The sequence below is a fragment of the Peromyscus maniculatus genome, chromosome 20 (assembly GCF_049852395.1).
Source record: "Peromyscus maniculatus bairdii isolate BWxNUB_F1_BW_parent chromosome 20, HU_Pman_BW_mat_3.1, whole genome shotgun sequence".
Classification (NCBI taxonomy): Eukaryota; Metazoa; Chordata; class Mammalia; order Rodentia; family Cricetidae; genus Peromyscus; species Peromyscus maniculatus.
The window spans coordinates 29,030,035-29,044,570 of record NC_134871.1 but is presented as its reverse complement, the minus strand read 5'-3'; the positions used below and the strand labels follow the sequence as shown (position 1 = coordinate 29,044,570).

The 14,536-nt window shown below is 41.9% G+C and overlaps 1 protein-coding gene across 7 annotated transcripts in view; it reads right to left on the bottom strand.

The window, feature by feature from the left end:
• Nucleotides 1–14,536, bottom strand: part of LOC121824409 (testis-specific Y-encoded-like protein 5) — a 61,327-nt gene that overhangs the window by 18,716 nt on the left and 28,075 nt on the right. For 4 of the 7 annotated variants that reach the window (XM_076555945.1, XM_076555942.1, XM_076555941.1 and 1 more), the window contains exons 3-4: nucleotides 14,089–14,213; nucleotides 13,895–13,966 (exon numbers count right to left, since the gene is read on the bottom strand). The gene's annotated coding sequence lies outside the window, so the exon portion shown is untranslated. Of the gene's footprint in view, nucleotides 1–9,341; nucleotides 9,739–13,894; nucleotides 13,967–14,088; nucleotides 14,214–14,536 lie in introns of those variants that run through there. The other 3 variants (XM_076555944.1, XM_076555940.1, XM_076555946.1) reach the window with 1 other exon arrangement.

The following is a 14,536-nucleotide window of genomic DNA, read 5'->3' as shown; positions in this document are numbered from 1 at the left end:
AAAAACCACATGGTACTGGCATAAAGATAGACAGGTGAATCAATGAAATTAAATCAAAGACCCAAACATAAATACACATACCCATGGACACCTGAGTTTTTACAAAGAAACCAAAATTATACAATGGAAAAAAAGGAAAGCATCTTCAACAAATGGTGCTAGTCTAACTAGATGTTGGCATGTAGAAGAATGCAAATAGATCCCTATCTATTACCCTGCACAAAACTCAAATCCAAGTGGGTCTAAAATCTCAACATTAAATCAGACACACTGAACCTTATAGAAGAAAAAGTGGGAAGTAGCCTTGAACATATTGGTACAGGAGACAACTTCTTGAACAGAACACCAAGAGGGCAGGCAAGAAGATCAACAATTAATAAATGAGACCTCATGAAACTGAAAAGCTTCTGTAAGGCAAAAGACACCGTCAATAGGACAAAAAGGCAGTCTACAGACTGGGAAAGATCTTCAGGAACCCCACATCAGACAGAGGACTGTTTTCCAAAATATATAAAGAACTCAAGAAACTAGACATCAATAAACCAAATAATCCAATCTAAAAACGGGATACAGATCTAAACAGAGAATTCTCAACAGAGGAATCTCAAATGGCTGAGAAACACTTAAAGAAATGTTTATCATCCTTGGCCATCAGGGAAATGCAAATCAAAACAACTCTGAGATTCCATCTTACACCTGTCAGAATGGCTAGGTTCAAAAACACAAGTGATGGTTCATCCTGGTGAGGATGTAGAGCAAGGAAAACACTGCTCCATTGCTGTTGAGAGTGCAAACTTGTACAGCCACTTTGGAAACCAATATGACAGTTTCTCAGAAAATTGAGAATCGATCTACCTCAAGACCCAGCTATACCACTCCTGGGCATATACCCAAAGGATGTTCAATCATACCACAAGGACACTTGTTCAACTATGTTCATAGCAGCTTTATTTGTAATAGTAAGAACCTGGAAACAACCTAGATACCCCTCAACTGAAGAATGGATTAAGAAAATGTGGTACATTTACAAAATAGAGTCTTATTCGGCTTTTAAAAACAATGATATCATGAAATTTGCAGGCAAATGGATAGAACTATGCTATGTACTCGCTTATAAGTGGATATTAACTATAAAGTAAAGGATAGCCAAAGGATAATCCACAGACCCAGAGAAGCTAAGTAACAATGAAAGCTCAAATGGGGGACATATGAACCTCCCTGGGAAGTGGGAAATAAAATAAATTCAGGTGGAGGGGGTTGAAGATCGAGGGATAAAGTACAGGAGAGACAACTGGAATCTGGGGCATCTCAGGGATGAGCTAGAAACCCAGTGCAATGGAAACTCCCAGGAATCTATGAAGGTGACCCTAGCCAAGACTCCAAGCAATGGGGGATACAAGGCCTGAACAGGCCATCTCCTATAACCAGGCAAGACTTCCCATGGAGGGATTGGGACACCAACCCAGCCACATAACCTTCAACCTACAATTTGTCCTTCCTACAAGATGTGCTGGGATAAGGGTGAAGCAGAATTTGTGGGAGTGGCCAACCAAAAACTGATCCAGCTTGAGACCCATTCCATGAGAGGGAGCCCACCCTGACACTGCCTGAAAGACCAGGACCCAGAGATTGGATGACTTAGAGACCTACAATAGAACCAAACATGGATGGCCAAAAAAAAAAAAAAAAAAAAAAAAAAAATTAATGAAATGATTCCTAATGATATTCTGCTATATTCATAAATTGGTGCCTAGTCCAATCATCATTAGAGAGGATTCATCCAGTAACTGATGGAAGCAGATGTAGAGACCCACAGCCAAACATTAGACAGAGCTTGGGAATCCTGAAAAAGGAGAGGAAGGATTATAGGAGACAGAGGGGTCAAGGACACCGCAGGAAAACCCATGGGAGGTCTGCCCTCCTCTGAATAGAAAGGGAGTAGGGGTGGATGGGGGGGCAGACAGGAAGTGTGGGGGAAGAGGCTAGGAGGAGAGGAAGGATGGAAAACAGCATCTGGGCTGTAAAAAATAAATAAATAAAATATATACTAAAAAAAAAAAAAAAAAAGAATTAGTTCAGCATTCAGGAGGCCAAGGCAGGCAAATCTCTTGCATGCCAGGATAACTAGGAATACACAGAGAAACCCTGTCTCTGAAAAAAAAAAAATTAGTTGATGGTTGATATTACAAACTGTTTGCAAAGTTCAGCATAACACAAACTTATTTTATTAATTTTAGATTAATTTCCAACAAACGTCTCTGTTGTTTGATTTAAGGATTATTTTTATGTTTGCTATAATAACTTGGTCAGTGTTCTAAGTGTACTCACTTTCAAGTGTCTATTTTTCTCTGATATCATGCATTTTTAGATAATGAGGATTTTTCGTATAATTATAGAATTAGTGCTGCTATTTTTACTATTTCCTAGACTCCTTTCATGGAAATTACATTGACAGTCTCCTAAAGCCCAAAGGAGGAAAGGAACAAGCTTCCAGGTTTTGGGTGTCAGTCTGCCGGAATCAAAGCCAAGATGACTTGGAAACAATACAGAGAAAAGCAAGTCTAACCGGGCAGGATGGATTCCTGTTCATCAGGTTCTGTGTACAGCCCCAAGAAAGGAAAATAGCAAAGATCAATGGCTTCCATCCCTGAGACCTCCTGGCTGTGCCAGTGTTTGACTTACTGGTTATATACACACCTTTACTCCCACTAATGGCTCTATTGTCTCCTCCCCTAACTTAGGAGAACCAAATGTCTATCAAGATAGTTGGGGTTTCAGGGCATCCTTGATAGAACTTTTAAAGAAATAATGATGCGATTGTTATTACCTCATTGGAACTGTGGGTCTGTCTTCACCACCACCAGAGCTGAGGAATTCAGTATATCAAAGGTCACAGTAGTTAGAATTTAGTATTCAAGCTCCCAGACCATCATTTGAAAAAAATATCTGTAGATTTGATCTCAAAGTGCAGCCAAGCAAACATGAGCTCAGATCACAGCTCTGTAACCATGGTTGTATGACCTCAAGTTAAGTGACCCAAACTGTCTGAGCATCAAACTCACCTTCTATAAAAACAGTACTAGTTCTTCTTCCTGGGACTTGGGTGATGTCTTAGGTCAAATAACCCACAAGTAGCCCCTGAGATGAGGATTTGTATGTACATTATTGATTTAGGTCATGTGCCTTATGGTGGTTTGAATAGGAATAGCCTCCTCCCTCCCCCCTCTCCCCTCCACCATAGGCTAATATATTTGAATGCTTGGTCATTAGGGAATGGCACTAATTAGGAGATGTGGCTTTGTTGGAGTAGGTGCAGCCTTGTTAAAGTAAGTGTGGTCTTGTTGACAAAAATGTCACTGGGGGTGAACTTTGTGGTTTCCAAATGTTCAAGTCAGACCCAGTCTCTCTCTCTCTCTCTCTCTCTCTCTCTCTCTCTCTCTCTCTCTCTCTCTCTCTCTCTCTCTCTCTCTCTCCTGCCTGTGGACCCGGATGTAGAATTCTCAGCTCATTCTCCCACATCATGTCTGCCTGCATGCTGCCATGCTCCTCATCATGATGATAACAGACTAAATTTCTAAACTGTTAAGCCAGACCTAATTAAATGCTTTTCTTTATAAGAGTGGTTATAATCATGGTGTCTCTTCACAGCAACTGAACACTGACTAAGACAGCTCTGAGTGATGGGGAATGTAGACATGGTGAGAGGCCCAAGGGTCTGGGCAAAGGATGCTGGATTCTGAAATAGCATTGGTTCAATGGTGTTTGTCAAATACCTAGTACAGTGTCTGGTGTGAAAGAGGAGCTACTGAAAGTTGAAAGCATAGTAGTTTCCTGGAGCAGTTTATGCCAAGAAGTCTGCATTGTGATGTGCATCTAACGAGTGGTGGTCAAAGCCTGCATGTGAGGGAAGAGTCCATCCTGCTAGACATGAAAGACAAGGCACCTTCATTCAACCCCATTCAAACAGCAGGCTCTTCCCTGGACACTTCACCTGACTTTCCTCATTTAAGCCTTTTAACAGCCCCAAAAGATGATAGTAAGGCTTTATATTAGTTCTATAACTAGAGGCTGGTCCAGAATATTAGAATACATTTCCTGCTGTCACGCAGCTAAAACACCACAGAGCCAGGACTCAAACACACATCAGGCCAGGTTCTAAAGATTATCCTTCTATCTAGCTTCAGAGGCAGCCCTGAAAGATTATTGGCAGATATGTCTACCACCTGCTCAGTATTTTCTGAGCAGCAATGGACCAAGCTAAATGCCATGTCTCAGCTTCCCTGAAATTAGAGTTCACCAATAAAAGGAACTCATCTGGTGGGGCCTCTTTAAATTAAATGGATGCAGATTCCCTTAGGCCTGACTCCTTCCCCTTCATGTAATCTGCTAAGAACATGGGTGCCAGGGCTGGTACTCTAGAAGCATTCTGAACCATGGAGCCAGAGGCTTGTAGATAAATTCTTAACTAGGTGTCTTACCTAGATAGCTAATCTAGATGAAAATGAACCTGTTTGTTATTTAAACCACTGTTGTTAACTGTCAACTGTTTCTAGCACTTAGGCATAATTCTACCAGGCACAGGCTGCATGATATTTATCAGCTCTTAAGGGAAGATTGTATTATCCCAAATCAAGTCAACCACCCCACTCGTCCCAAGCCATCTGTCTAGGAAGAATTTCGCTGTATTTCCACGCTACAAGACTGAATCCAGGAAGTCCTCACACATCCTTTCAGATGCACATCCGTTGATGACATCCGATCAAGCATGAGTAATCCTAGTTCCAGAATTCCAAAGCGGGTGTGATTGCTTACCTTCAGAAATTGGAGAAACTGGAGGTACATAGCCTGAGGTCTCTGCCAGAAGCACCTAGACTTCTGTGTTACCCACAGACAGCATCCAGTTTCTTCATGTGACCTGTATCTTACAGCCCCCCAAATTCCCACTACACAGAACTTTGTTGCTGTAACTGTAAAAGCAAGAAATGGTGCGTAACTTAAGGGGCCTGACAAGGACTTCCATCTATATCCTGCCATCTGCAGTAGGAGTCATCCGAAACTTTGGACAATAGCAGAGTCTCTCCAGTTCAGAGCTAAGCAGATTGCTTGCATAATCAGATATGGTTTGTCAAAGCAAATTTCACATGCAACTGATTCTATCACCTTGGGACTCTCTGACAGAATAAATAATCACTGTACACATTTAGTTAGCTATGCCTCGTTGGAGATAGGTTTTTGGAAATGGTATTCTGGAGGCTCCATATCTGTCAACGCTTCTTTTAAGCATGGTGAACTTTCCATAGATGGGCTTTCTAAAAAAAGGTAACTGGCACTGTAGGGGGCAGAGAGAGGGGTAGGAAAACCAGAGCTCACTTTTGCAGTAGGCAGCTCGAAATCTGGGAAAGCTGGGATGATGTTTCCTTACAGAGTACAAGCTTGGTCAGAACTCTGAAGAATGCTCCTGACTCCAGCATTGTAAGTCCCGGCCTCACATTGCCACCTTATTTCTATACCTTCTCTGTGTCTCTCTTGTTCCGTTTCCCTCCAGGGAACATGTGATTGAACTCTACTGAAGTAAACACAATAAATGGATTTAACTGGAAAATGGCTTTTACCTCCAATAACCAAACTGTTGGCAAGTCACTCTGTTATCTCCAAGCTCTTGTCAGGGGCACTCTTTAACTAGAGGACAATTGAGCCTCCACACAACTAGAGGACAAAGAGTGGTCACCAGCCTCACTACCCCTTTTCACCCCTACCCTGTAAGACACACACAATCAGGAGCTGGTATATAGTAGTCATTCATACACCTCCATTTTGGGCTTCTTCTAAATGAACTTTTTCAACCATGAGAATGGCCTCTCATACACACTCTTTATCTACAGTCCATGCTTCAGAGTATAGTCTCCCAACTAGCACCATGGGCAGAATGGAGGTTTTCGAGGCAGCAGAACTAATCCTTCCTATGTAACCTAGCAAGTTTGTACTAAGTTGTAACAAGATCGTGGTGTCAGGAAAAAAAGCAAAAACACAAACAGGTCACCTCATCCAAATTATGTTGTGCTTTTTTGAAAAATCTGATGTATCAACGCTAACTTTCCTTACAAGAGAATACCTTTAATTTCCTTATACTTGCAAACAGCTTATAGGTTCATAACATGTACTTGATAACAAAACAATGTACATACATTTAAATGTATATATTACAGCATCATGTGTCCTCCACAAAGCAAAGCTTGTGTATGTCCAATGGAACTTGGTCCTCATCAGTGTGTAGCCAGGATGAATTAAAGTCATTTATGACTGTTTATAAATAGGTCTTGGATTCTGCCTGGTGAGGTATTAGAGTCTTACATAAAACTAAGAAATATAAGTCCAGGTCCTGATGGAAATGGTTCTGCCTTCTATAAACCAAACTTAGCCACAGCTGTATGTCAAGCTGAATAACTAGCAGTGATTTTGTTCCTTCTGAATCTTGCTTCCTCAAGGGATAAAAGTGAGGTATCATGTGTAGGAGAAATTTCCAAGCTCATATAAGCATGGTATTTCAGGCTTCTAAATCCAGGAAGAGCAAAGACAGAGAGGTGGGCACAGTGAGAATGGAAGAGCCACTGGGAGTATGGTTAATAGAATGACGACCTTTCCAGATCATACAAAGGGACTGCAATGTTACCCATAAGGAAACAATGGGTGAAGAATGTACTGGAGCTTACATCCCGATGTATTTGGCAAGATTGCTATTTGAAAAGGATGCACTTCTCAGCATTGACCAGGGAAGGATCCCACTTGGCTTCTCAAGCACAAAGAGGATAGGTTCCCTTTCCAAAGGAGTGGGTACTGTGTGACCGGGAACCAGGAACTCTCTAGTTCTCTCCAGAAGTCACACTAGTCCATTGTTTCCTCCAAGCCATCAGCATGGAAGAGGAGGGGATGCTGTGTGCATCTGAGAGTCAACATCCACTATACTAGTCCTTGACTTACACTTACCCCATGAGTAGACTTAGACTTATCCCCTGAAAAGCAAAGGCACTAAGCTTATGGATGTATTAGTTAGGTCAAAGAAATCCCCTATAAGTAAGGCTTCTTGGATATAAGTAATGGCTTGTCACAGACAGGGCAGCAAATTAGTGCAGCCTGTATGACAGTGTTCCCAGCCTACAGCCCACTGTCCAGAACTACTCCCTCATGAAATGCAGATATCACAAAGAGCTTGGTTTATGTGTTTCTCTTTCCAAGTCTCCTACCTTACCCCTCTGATGATCCCATACCCCTTATATCTTGAGTATCAAGGACCCCCTTAAATGGAAGGTCAGATAGACTGTTCCCATGATTCCATCCTCCTTCTGTGTTCTTGTGACTCATACACAACATGAGACATTCCATTCATATCCAGAATTTGGTCTGAGGATTTTAATTTAAACCCCATTTAGTATCAAGTATACTTTTTAAATAACAGTCTACATTTAAAATATTAAAACCTGTGCTTGATTTGGCAGCACATATTCTAAAATATTAAAACTTACATCTGTATAGAATCTCTCTGTACCACATAGGTTTGTTTTCTAGTTTGATTCTAATATTTTTTTTTAAAAGATTTGTTTATTTATTATGTATACAGTATTCTGCCTACACACCAGAAGAGGGCACCAGATCAAATTACAGATGGTTGTGAGCCACCATGTGGTTGCTGGGAATTGAACTCAGGACCTCCGGAAGAGCTGCCAGTGCTCTTAACCTCTGGGCCATCTCTCCAGCCCTGATTCTAATATTTTACCCAGTTCTAATTGCCTAGACCACATTAGCTTCAAGGAAAAGTGTAAAAAAATGGAATGCGGTGAGGGATAAGTAACTTTAGCAACCTTTTGAAAAAGTTACATGGAAACCTACTGTGGAGTTTCGAATGAGAATGGCCCCCATAGGCTCATAGATTTGAAACTTGGTCACCAAGGAATGGTACTATATGAAAGTATTAGAAGGTGTGGCCCTGTTGGAGGAAGTGTGTCTCTGAGTCACTCTTACTACTGCCTACAAATCTCGATGGAGAACTCTCAGCTCCTTCTCTAGCACTGTTTGCCAACAGGCTGCCATGCTCCCTGCTATAATGACAATGGACTAAGCCTTTGAAACTGGAAGCAAACTCCAATTAAATGCTTTCCTTTATAATAATTGCTGTGGTCATAGTGTCTCTTCACAGCAATAGAACATTGACTAAGACACCTACTTGAAGAAGCTTCCTAAATTGTATACATACACATTTACAAAAAGAGTTTAAATGGAGCTATCCTATAGCAGAGCAACAATGCCCATACTAGACATCATAACTAACAATAAAAAGCCTAGTGCCAGGTATGGCACTTTTTTGTGACTACTCTTTTAGAGTAGTTGACCACTGAGGTCCCATAGTCTCCCTCTCCCTGAAACATTGCAAACTATTACCAATGCTCTTGTTTACCCTCTAGAACAGTGATTCTCAACCTGTGGTTTGTGACTTCTGTGGGGATTAAATGACCCTTTCACAGGGGTAGCCTAAAACCATTGGAAAATACAGCCATTTATATTACAATTTATAAAGTAGCAAAATTACAGTTATGAAGTAGCAATGAAAATAACTTTATGATTGGGGGGTCACAACATGAGGAACTGTATTAAGGGGTCACAGCACTAGGAAGGTTGAGAACCACTGCTCTAGAACTTGACAGAGCAGGCCAGTTACACATATAAAGTCACAGTGCTTGTCACAATAGAGTCAGTCTTCCTTAAGGGTGTGGTCCCTGGTATGTAGACCATACTCCAGTGGAAGGCCACATACCCAATGATACGTGAGCAGCACAAACTGGACTTGACAGGTAGATAAGGAAGGCAGATATGGGAGAAGCTGAGTAAGCAAGGTGAACGTGATCAAAATACATTGTACAAAATTCACAAATTACAAGAAGGGAAACCGTAAAAATAGAAAATACAGACTGGGAAGTACTTCAGTGTTACAGCACTTGTCTAGCTTGTGCCAGGCCCTGGGTTTGATCCCCAGAATCATAAAAAATAAAATAAAAAAGCAAAAAAGTAAAATAAAAATAGAAAAGAGAAAAATCAAGGCCCAATGCTAATTAACAAAGTCACCAGCTTCAGACCCTACCCAGCTATTTTAACAAACAAACTACCTTTACATCCCATTTGGTCATGTATCACCCCTATATCATATCAGCTAAATTTTAACATATCAACAGTCTTCATTTATAAAAACTCAAGTATATAGACAAACAGATGGTTGTAAATATATTTATTCACATAATTAATCATATATTGTTTTTATATAAAAATTTAAATGATCTTCAGTTTTCATAAAATTTGAATTAATAAGTACTTTTATTTTTATGATCAAGCTTACTATTTTTACAGGTAACTATATGAAACCTCTACATATCCATTGCTAGGTGATGCAATGTTACCTTAAAAAGAAAATTTAATTATTCATTTCTTCTGGCTTTGAAGCTTTCTTTATGTTGTAATAACTAATAAATATTCTCATAATTCCTTAGAAGCTTGTGGGTCCTAGGTAAATAATGAGTAAGTTGCCGTATACTTCTTGCCCTCCCTCCAAGAGCATCTTAGCCGGTCTCCACCCGCTTCCTGGTGGATCTCAAAGCGGCCCCAGTCCTGTGGGTCAGCTGCTCTGCAGGCTTTGCTGGTCGGTTCCCACCCACACCTCTGAGATGTTCTTCCTTCTCTCGAGAGTGAAGTCTCCTGTTAGAGGAAGTTTACATCAAATTCCCTGAGCATGTGCTTTTTCTGTGTGCCATTTTCTGCCCTGCCCCCAAACAGGAAAGGCTAAAGAGGGTAAGTCTCAGCACAGCTATTGCCTACATCTGGATAAACTTCCCAGGTCCCTCCCAGCATCCTGGGGCTGACTCTACATCTCAGGATCGTAGGAGGCCATCCAGACGCTCCAGAGTGACCCAGGCTCATATTTAGATAGAACTTCACCCTCTTCAGAGAATCTTTATGAAAAATAAAGGATGTTCTGACTCTGAAAGATGTTCTGTCCTCAGGATATTTTCTCTGCTAAGAATAAAACCATTTCAGCCACAATTTCATCATCATGAATACAATTTTATACTGAAAGGATTTTCTGAAGGAAATTCCATTAAGACAATTTAATTCCTGAATAATTCTTATAAGTAGTCCAGTTAAATCTTTTCCAGTTTTTCCTATCTCTATTCATATTTTATTTCACAGAACTTATTTTCACTGAAGCCCAGGCTCTCCATGGACCTGTTATATAAACTTTAGTTTATCAATCATAATTTTTTATACCAAATATTATGGTTGTACCTTTCACCACAACTTTTATAGACAATTATTTCTACAAAGTTCAATGGTGTGAGTCAGATTCACATATCAGAATTTTACTTGGTACAGATTTTAATTTCATTTCTACCAGTGACATCCACCATAAATTCTATGAAACAGAATGGTGCATCTTTCAGAGCACAGCCATACGTTTATGACCTCAAATATTCCAAGGCCCTGGCCTGACACAAACGATTACCTTGCACACAATGAGTGCTGAGTACATGAGCCCTGGAGTCAGACTATTGGGGTTAAGTTGGGAAAATAATCTTTGTATTTTCTTATGTATTAAATGGAATCACTATTAGTGCTTAAATCATAAAGTTATTGTAATGATTAAAGGATCACACATGCAAAGGTATTCACAGACATGACACATAGAAGCCATCTAAGAACTGGTAGCTCTTGTCATTGCTCCAACCAATCTTAAGACTATCTGTAAGAAGCTATCCCATGCCTCACAGCTTAAAATATCAACAATTTATGTCTCAGCAGCACTCTATTCTCCTTTTATTCATCCCTTCATCTGTAGATAGACACAGGTTGTTTTCCCCCTTCCGTTATTGTGAATAGTGCTGTGATTAACCACAAGGTACAGAGCACAAAGTCACTAGAGTACAAGCAGGAATGAAATACTGATACATGATATAGTATGGATGAATGCTAAAAGCATTATGCTAAGTGAAAGAAGCTGTTACAGAAGTCTGTCTCCATAGAAACAAAAAGATCAGACTAGAGGGAGGAAGGGATGAAGAGTGACTGGTTAATGGAATAGCTACTTTTGAAGAGATGGAAATGTCTTAAAACTAGTAAGGTGATGGTCACAACATTGTAAATATGCTGTAAATGCCATCAAACTGCCATCAAGATGCCCTAAAAGAGCCAATCTTGTGTGAATTTCACTTCACTTTTAAAAATCACAACCAAAGCCATTCACTATTTATGACAGTTGGGAGGGCTCCTCCTGGCAGGAGGGCTGCTCTCCCACCTGTTTTCTCATTCTCCAGGAGGCAAGTCCTAGCTTTTCCAAACCGCAGTGCATAGGACTAAACAAGCTTCGGTTTGCTGGTATGTCCAGTCCCAGAGTCAGCATGGGTGAGAGCTGTACAAGGATATCAACACCAGGGGGCATCACTCGCTGGAGGCCATCCCCGTGACAACCTTTGACAGGCACCATTCTAATCATCTCCAAGTTCAGCCTGGGTCTGACCTTTGGTTGTGGCTTCAGAATAAACAAACTCAAGACTGGAGCATGCCCAGTCTCCTCAGGGCAGAATGACACTGGCCTCCTTCAGCAGCCCTCCTTTTCAGACTTCTCTCATATTTAATTTTGCTGGTTTTGATCAGACCCCATCTTGCTCTCAACCCTGATCTCAATTTAATACAAAACAGATGAGTGGGCAGCAGGACAGATTCAATAAAACAGTCTTCAGTGTCCAATTCTGAGGGCTGTGGACTCACCAGTGACATTCCTGGGGAGTTAATCCTATCAACAAGGGCCAGGGTCAGCTCTGCTGTGAAAGAACACCTCCACCCAGGCTGCCTGTCAGGCAGAGTACCCATAGTGTGCTTAAAGATAACAAGATCTGTTTCCAAGAGACACGCAACCACAACTGACTGAAATCATGCAAGACTGGCACTGTCCTGATCCCCATGTTACAAGTGAAGAGTATACTGGGCACTGTCCTGCCCAAATGCAATTTCTGGGATGAAAGGCTCACCATCTGCAGTGACTAGTTCCTTCAGGCATTACCCAAAGGCATCACTTTCCTTTCTTTGAAGCCCACATGCATGGCCATAATGGCAGTATATGCTCCACAACTCCGTGGGCATTGCTGCTGTCCTCTCTTTGTCCTATTCATCTGCTTCCCCTCTCCCTCACACACATCAGTCTATAATAAATATCCCAGAAGCCAATGCCATCTCCTGTCTGCTTCCAGAAATCCTACATACTATAAAGAGTCTAAACCTTCTCAATATCCAACAAGAAGCTGGAACTCGGGGCTGGCGTTCATCACCTCTGTACACCCCCTGGGGTTACTGGTCTGGAGTCAGGCAATATGATGTATCAGTCAGGATAAGGGTCTGCATGAATCACAGGAAGGCAAAGAAGCAGTGGCTTAAGCATCACAGATGCCTATTTCCTTTCACATAACTATCTAGACTCTAGTGTAGAACTGACAAAGGCCTCCACAGGGCCTTCCAGAGCCTGGGCCTTCCATGGTTGGTCTGCAACCCACACTCACACACCAGGCAGCAGGTGAGGGAAGTGAAGTTGTTACACTGGCTTTTCTTAAAGGAAAGTTTCTGGAAGCTGCTACTAACGTTTCTACTGTCAGCCCAGGAGGCAAAATATTATCACATTGTCATCTGCAAAGAAAGTTGTAGAATCACATCTTCCTTTTGGATGTCCACCTTCCCAGCTGGTTGTTAGCTGGGAAATAAGTATGGAAGAAAAGTGTAAGAGATTCTGAGAGACACTCCACTGGTCTCAACTGGCATGGTGCTCACTTCTCATTCATGCCACTACCCTATTAGTGAGTAAGGGAATCATTGTATCTCCCTATGTAAAGAGTGTGAGGAAGCTACTCTGATCCCCTTCTAGAGAGTCAGGGTGAAAACAGATGCCTGTGGATTTAAAACAGTGTGTATTGGCCCCCAATTCGCTCTTTGATCCACCAGGATGTAAATATCCTGTTGTATGATATTTTGTTTGTGTTCTGATAAATAAAGCTTACCTGGAGATCAGAGGGCAGAGCTAGCCACTAGTTAACCATAGAGGCAAGGCAATGGTGGTACACACCTTTAATTCCAGCACTTGGAAGGAAGAAACAGGAAGATCAGAAGTTCAAGGCCACCCTGGGCTACATGAGATTGAACCAGTCTAAAAGAGAAATGTAGCTGAGCAGGGTGGTGGTGGCTCACACCTTTGATCCCAGCACTTGGGATCTCATGCCTTTGATCCCAGCACTAGGGAGGTGGAGACAGGAATATGAAGCTGGTGGAGACAGGATCTCGCCCCATTCAGTCTGAGAATTCGAAGAGATTGAATCCCGCCCAGTTTGGTCTGAGATTTCATAGAGGTAAGAAGTTAATGGCTGGCTGCTCTGCTTCTCTGATCTTTCAGCTTTCACTCTGATATCTGACTCTGGGTTTTTATTAATCAGACTAATTAGTATCACGCTTCAGTATCCTTTCTTGGATAAATAGTTGCACTGAGCCCATTTTTGTTTTCAGCTGACCGTAGCTGAAGGTGTGTAGATGGTAACTGTGGTGGCAGGACACCCTCATCTTACTTATTTAGACTTGACAAACATGCTATAAAAGGGGTGCCGGGCGTTGGTGGCGCACGCCTTTAATCCCAGCACTCGGGAGGCAGAGCCAGGCGGATCTCTGTGAGTTCGAGGCCAGCCTGGGCTACCAAGTGAGCTCCAGGAAAGGCGCAAAGCTACACAGAGAAACCCTGTCTCGAAAAACAAAAAAACAAAAACAAACAAAAAAAAACCCAGAAAAACAAAAAAACAAAAAAACAAAATAAAAGGGGACCTGCCTCAAGATGATCTGCAGTTTTCTCTTTCTTGCTCTTGGTCATACTGTTGAGAATGGGGAGAGCTGCAGCACTCTGCAAATAGAGAGAGAAGCTCAGTGATCTAGGGGGACGCAGGTGAAGAGATGGGAGAACCAGGGATGGGACGGAAGCTGCCAGGGCTCTGTCCCCCACCCTCCTCCAGCATATGCACTCACCACGTGCTTTTCGTGAGTTGGTTTTCCTCAAAAGCGCAGAGTTTTGAGTGTGGACTGATGTGAGTTGCACTGAGAATCAGCAGCTAAGCCTGACAAGCCATCCAGAGCATAAGCCCTACCTATTTCTGAAGAAAGATTTGGATTTTCAAAAACCAGGACCTAAAGATCTGGGTTGAAGACACTTCTTTCAAACCACATGGTAGTTTATGGGGCATAAAAGTTCCAAAGCCTTTAATTGGGCTGGAAGTTTCATTGTCAAATTAAGGATCAGAAAACCAGGGAGTCAGCTCAGTCGGTAAAATGCTTGTTGTGCATGCATGGAGACTTGAGCTCCGATCCCAGCACCTGCGTAAAATGCCAGGTTCAGCGGCGTGTGTCTGTAATCTAGTGCTGAGGGGTCAGGACAGGTGGATCCCAGGAGCTGAGCACGGGTGGGGGCAGCCAACTG